The sequence below is a fragment of the Anas platyrhynchos genome, chromosome 6 (assembly GCF_047663525.1).
Source record: "Anas platyrhynchos isolate ZD024472 breed Pekin duck chromosome 6, IASCAAS_PekinDuck_T2T, whole genome shotgun sequence".
Classification (NCBI taxonomy): Eukaryota; Metazoa; Chordata; class Aves; order Anseriformes; family Anatidae; genus Anas; species Anas platyrhynchos.
The window spans coordinates 37,697,460-37,704,475 of NC_092592.1; positions in this window are offsets into that span (position 1 = coordinate 37,697,460).

Sequence of the window (7,016 nt, forward strand, 5' to 3'; positions counted from 1 at the left end):
TACTCCTTGCAAACCACTGGAGGTGACGCAAGCCAGCTGGAGCCGGCTGAATCTGAGCAGAAACAGAGTTTTCTGTGCAGCCCCAAGAACACACGGTCCCTCCTTGCCATCCAGCCCCTGGCTCGGCAAAACTCATCCGTTGCTTCTTCCCTGTCTACACTGAAGGTCTTTTACCTTCCTTTTAAGAAAAGGCTTTTTTTCAAACCCTTTAACCATGTGGTTGGGTGAGCCAATAATTTTAGTGATGTTTGGAATAAATTTGATTTAAAAGAGCAGAGCCTGGAGTTAGGGAGAGCATCAGATGGCAGGGTCAGAGTCAGTCTGATGTGCTGGTCTTATTGCCTTTATTTGATCAGGCAAGACTGGGTCCAGAACATTATTGCTTAGTGCAATGCCATCATGCGGCACCAAACAGCTGAACTTGGTAAATGAACACGCCTGGATTATCCCTTCGCCACGCTTCTTCCCCAGATTTGGATGCAAAGCTTGCTGGGTGGGACAGGAAACACAGAAACAGGCAGAAATCCCAGAGCTGCTGGATCTGGAGGTGGGGAGGTGACACCAGGCACGTTGACTCAGCACCTGGGGCTTTCCCAGCCCTGCTGCATCCAGACCAAAACCTGCCTTGGAAATCCTCTGTAGCTGCAGCCCCGCAGCCAGCCCATGGGGGGAGGCACACCAAAACCCTCCCGGGTGCCTTCCAAGGGCCTCTGAGACACCCAGTGTGAACATGGAGATCTGTAAAAATGGGTGATGGACCATCAGCGAGGGTTTGTTTTTTTTTTATTTGGAGGTAGAAATGGAAGAAGGAAATTAGAGGAGGACGGGGAGCTAGAAGGCAGCGAAGCGGCAGCGTGCCCGGCGGCCCAAACAATTTACATGACCTGGGCCCTGGTTAAGCAGGACTGTTTTCTGATGAAATCTCCCAGCGTGATGGCCAGGCTTTCATCAGCACACAAATACTTCAGATATTAAAAATGCAAGGCATGGATTTTGGCACGGGGACCGAGATGAGTCATTGTTGCAGAGTGACTTTCAGCATGTGTGGACGCTAAGTGAATGATGGTTGATTATAATTCCTCTCCCGGGGTATTTATAGGTATAATTAGACAGACCTTTCCGAAATTAAAGGTGATGAAGTTATAATGAATGAAATTTTCATCAAAGCGAGGCTTAAAGAATACAATGACTAATGCACAGGAGGAGACGTGGGGAGAGAGGACACCCTGGGAAAGTCCGGCTGTCCCGAGGGAGAAGAGACACTGCCGGGCAGCACGACGCCCACTCCAGCGTTTCACATCCCCTGACAACGTTTGCTGTCGATGTGAAGACACGCAGCAAAAAGCACACGGCATTAATTTATGCCCTACACCTCCTAAAGGAGACTATCAGGCATCGCACTGCCAGGCTGTGTTTGCAGACGTGCAGGTAAGTGGACAAATGCTTTCAATGCACAATTACCTGTTTAGTTTCTTTATTTTTATTTATTTTTGCTCATTGTCTTGTTCACTATTTTGTTTATCGCTTCTTTTATCAGGCATGATACCTGTGCGTGGCAGCTCCCCTTCCACTCAGCTTCCCCTCGGTTTTGGGCCACTTCAACCTTTTAGCAATGACCAGAAAAAAAAAAGAAAAAGCCCTGCAGAAAGCCCTGATCGAGTCTGCAGACACCACGAAGACTGGGGAGCTGCTGAGGAGAGGACACACCACAGAGGGAGCAGCACGGTGAGCTTGGCTGGAAAAAATAACGTAGTGTAATGAGACCTGGGCAGGTGCGAGAGCCCCAGCAGCAGCAGCAGGGATCTGGTGGGGATCTGGTGGGGATCCAGCAGTCCTCTCCACCTGCAGCTTCCCCTCCTACTGCCCATAGAAAAGTCCCAGTTAGATGCCCTGAAAATGTTGTTACTTAAATCACTAAGGGCATAAGATGTTTTATTTGGACCCTGCGTATAACAAAGGCTGCTGTGCCCAAGAAATGGGACTCCCAAAAATATGCATTTTAGGGGATTGCACCTAAAGAAGGTGTGTTTGGGTGATTTTTCACCTGAAGAATTTGAAGTGGACACCAACCATCCAGCTTAGGCTAACCACGATGTGTCACAATTGCTGCCCATCCACGAGCTGGGCTGAAGCGCCGAGGTCTTGGAGCAGGAGATGGCACAAAGAGGGAGGGCAGCAGGGAGGCTGCCAGCCACAGCATCACCAAAATCCTGAGAAACGGGAGAAAGAGGGAGCAGAGAGGGACGGGGGGCAGCTACGCCACGCGGGCAGGAATAACCTCAACACACAATGGAAAAACAGCAACAGGCGCGTACAACAGGATACAAGCGAGGTGTGAGTCAGGCTGTTGTTAAAAAAAATAAGGAGAAAAAGAAAGCAAACATCCTGCTGAGCTGTCTGAATAAGAACAGCCTTCTCCAGGGGTGCTGCTGCTGCGTGCAAGCCCCGGAGAAGCTTTGCCTGAAGGTTGCAACCAGCTTTGGGCACACAGCAACGGGACAGAGGGGCTCAGCAGCGTGGAAGACACAAACCTGGTGGACAAAGCCCAGTGTCTGGGTCATTTAGCAGGAAAGGAAAGCTGCTGAGCACGAGGAAGCAGGTCCCAGCCAGCGCCGTGGTTCCCAGCCCTTCTTTTTGGTTTTAATTTGCTTGATATTGGCTGAGCGCGTGGCCACCCACCGGCCCGCAGAATAGACGAGATTAAACCAAACTGTTCCAGCTCAGCCCGCTGTCATGCGAGCCGCAAACGGGTGACTTGCAGCTTGGAAAAAAGCAGCCCCCGACCGGCTGGAGGGCACGGCTGGGGCTCGGAGCATCCCACGCTCCCCGGCTCCCCATGTGGTGCCCAGGCGAGGATCCGCACGGAGGGTGGTCAGGAACAGCCAGCGGCTGGAAAAGTCTGACTGGTGGCTGCCTCCACGCCGAGCTGGGACACCCAGCAGGATAAAAGCACCCACGTGCCCTCCGTGGGATGAAATATAACCGGGAGCTGTGCGTCCTGCAGCTCCCACCTGCCCACCGAGGTAGGGTAGCAGAGCTGGGTAAGAGAGCTGGGAACCCCGCTACAGGTCCTGGTTCATCTCTGCGGGGCCACGAAGAGCAGGGATATTTCAAAATGATGTTTTGGGGGTTAGCTCCTGCTTGGGGAGGCTGCCCTGGGAGATGCAGACAGCCCGTTACAAAGGCAGCGGCCACACAGCACCGCCTGCCCGATAGGCATTTAATCTTGTTTTCATTTTCGTGCTTTCAAAGGTTAATTTCAGAGAAGCCACACGCAGACATCAGTCCCTTCCTCACATGTTCCTCACGCTGCCTTTAACCTTGCCGTAAAGGCTCTGTTCCTGCAGAGACAACACAAAGCGCCCCTCTGGGAGCAGCTGAGATGTTCACCCATTATTGACGAACGCTCCCACAACACCCAGTAATTCATATTTAATCGTGGCTGAGTGGTGTTGTGGGTGAAAGATGAAAAGCTATGCAGGAAAATAGATCCTCTTGCCCCCAGCCAGAGCTACAGGTACAACGGGGAGGAAAGTGCTCCCAGACCTCATCTCCCTTGAAGGTCTCAAGGCTTTCGGGACATTGAGGCAGCTCCTACAGCCTCATCCTGGGTGTGTGTGTGAATTACCCCCTCCTCCGTCCCGTTCCTTCAGGTGGAGTTGTGTAACGCGGGCAGCTTTTCCCAGCTCTCCTCCATCTCTGGGTATTAGCTGCAGGATTAGGTCTCCCCCGTGTCAGACCCTGGGGAAGGACTGGGAGTTCATCCAAGGTCCAGGCCTTTGTTGGGTTTGCACATCGTGCAAAGGGTCAGTACTCCCGAGGGCCTTTATACGGAGCCCAAATCATAGCAAATTAATAGGATTTTGTGCAGGAATGAGGAGGATTTGCTTTCTCCTCGTATTTATTTGGACTAGCGCCAATAAGAGCCCGGGGATTTTCCAGACAGCACAGCCTCTGCTCAGATTTCTGCAAACAAGCCCCTGCAGACAGACAGACAGCATGGGAGGGAAACAACCACCAGGCAGGATTCGTTATGGTCACCTCTTAGCCACGCCACGTTAGCGTTCGGCACTCCAGGCTGCGGGATGCAAACAGACTGACTCGAGGAGGAAAATGAAAGCAGATTAGCTTGCACTTGAAAGAAAAACAAAGGAGTGCTTGAAGCAGCAATGCCTTGACCCCGTGAGCTCTCTGGCTGCACATGGGCTGGGGTGGGACCAAAAAAACACCCAAAACCCCAGAAAACTCCAAGAACCCCAGCTGGTTAAGTGCCCCACTCTGGGCCAAAGCACCACAGGGAGGCCCACAGAAAGCGGTTTCCTGATGTAAAGAAATATTTAAAGATTTCTCTCAGACCTCCATCTTCCTTCTACTTCAGTTCTTTGGGAAGGAAATTTCCACCCCCCCGCTCAGATGTCCCTCCATCCCTATCAGTCAAACAGGGACAGCTATGAATTACCGGGTGTTTGTCATATTAGAGATAAAGGAATTCTATTTTAGTCCCCCGCACCCAAGATTAGCCACGAGTGCACTGCTTAAATTCCAGTTTGAGATATGACACAGAGATGAGACTGGAGTTTGTGTCACATTTCTGTATCAGTGAAGACCAAAAGCGAGCCCTCAGGAGTCACAAACTCCCAAAATCCTACACCCAGCAGTAAGCTCCTAGTGTAAAGCTGAGCTTCTGGCTCCATCTGCTGCCAGGAAGATGGAAAAGATGAGAACGTGAACAAGAAACAGCCAAAAATAAATAAATAAACAAACTACAGCCTCGTCCTCTGCTCAACTAATGCCCTAACACTGCTGTTGAAAGGCAAAGAAAACAGAGGTTGCTTCATCATGGCAATTTCTAACAGGTTCAAGATGTGCAGTTCTTTACCCGGTGAAGACTGAGAGGCACTTGAGGCCTTTTAAGCAAATAACCTATTGGGGTAAATTTTAACTTTCAGGCATACTGTCTGAGTGCATAAATTCAGGTTTTTGCAGCCGTAAAGAATCCCAGAGGACAATGCCATGAGCATGGCTCCAAGATTGCCAGCAGAAAAGACAAAAACCTAAAGGAATCCTGCACTGTATGCTTCCTGATCCTCCCCACTTCGCGCTGCTCCTGCCTTTCCCTGCTTCACGTGGCGCCTTTAAACCTCAGTTTACATTTGCCCATAAACAAAGATTTATTTTTCTGTCAGAATACATATTCCATGATTTCACGCCAAGAGAAACGTCCGCGTTTTTTGGCAAAGAGCGCTGGCATATAGCACAATTCGGCATTGTTTTTGCAAACAAAGCTTCCAGTGAAGTCAATGGCAGCTCTGGGCACACGAGGAATGCTGCTTTGGCTCTTGGGTGCTTAGATTACCTCCCCGTGTTTGCACAGCACTCAGTGCACAGTCACTGTTCATTTAGGAAAGCATTTCATACACCATACCCGACACAAAGAAACAGCAGAACGCGTGCAGGCACTATGATGGAGACAGATTAAGCCTTTAGAGCCAAATGCTTGAAGTGACATCTTGTAAATGCACACGGACCTCCAGGAAATTTCATTGCTGTGGAGCTCCTGCTAAAGGAATGGACACCGTTTGGATAGGCAATTTGTGTTGAACACACAGATCCCTTTCAAATCCCATTTTAAATATGAATTTCAATTACAACAGCAGGAAGCATCACCAAAGAAGCGTCACTGCCATGCCTTCTTCCATATCAAGATGCATCTCTATCTCTATCAGAGAAGTACTTGAAAAGTACGGGGAAGGCATCGAAAGGGCATTCTCCGGGCTTGCTTTCCTCGCCTCTTCACTTCTATAATGCTAGGATGCAGAAACAAACCCATAATATTTTACGAAGCGTCTTATGTATTTTCTTTGCACGTTTCAGAGTATGTATTACACTAATTTGTAAATGATTTCCACTTTGGCATCCTTCAAATGCAAACTTTGTTCAGGAGCAGCGCCTGGCAGAGCTGTAGCACACTTGAGCAACTTGTACAACAAGCACAAACACGAAAGCACCGAACTTCTGGCGCTGAGCTGTTGGAGGCACTTTAGTTGTCTACATTTTTTTGGTAAGAGAAGCCCTGAAGAAAATTTCTAAGGCTAATTAAAATCCCAGACAACAAACCCAGAGACTGATTTACAAGCCCATTAGTTATATGAGCAGCTGCATTTGAGCTTGAGAGATTTAAGCCATGTCACTAAAATCTAGTAAGCATGAACTGGGATTTGGCCAGAAGACAGACAAAAAGACACTTTCCACGGTAAAGTTAGCCCTTGTTTTGCCCTCTCCTTCTCCAAACACACGCTACATATCACAGGCAGACGATCTTTCTTTACTCCCAAAGCAACGTATGTGGTTTCTTAACTCTGCTCCTGAATTTCTGAGCTGCTTCAGCAGGCACTACACACCTGCCTTCCTCACATGGTAGCTGTGGCTCTGGAAACAATGCAGAATTGAGGGCAACTTTCAGGTCAAAAAAGAAAAAATCCTTAATTACCCAGTCATTAAATAAGTGTAATTTGAGTTTTTGACTTGTCTTCAGAAAGGCTTTACATGCCTCAGTTTTTGTAAGCTCATCAAGGAAACAAGATTCAGGAAGCAACTATGGGATGAATAAAAAGCCCAGAGATCAGCCAGCAATGATCTGCTGTACAAACAGAAAAAAAAAAAAATCAAGTCCTGAGCAGACTTGGCCCAGTTAGTCTGCAACTGGAAAGTGGGCTGGACAAGATCAGAGCTGAAATCGATAACAAAGCCAGAGAAACCTTCTGAGTAAGAGGCTGAAAGACAATAAACCAGAACAAAATGTTACATGCGGGTTATTCTTGCTCGTTACACAAACAAACAAAATGAGGACAAACAGGTTCAAAGCTGTTCTTCAAAACAATTCGCACAGAAGGGAGCCTGCAAGCACAAGCTGAGAGATAAAAATATGCCACTGCAAGAAAACCCAAACGACAATGCTTAGACATGAAATGCAGTACAGCACACAGGCGGCACAAACAAGTCCAGCTCTGCTCAGC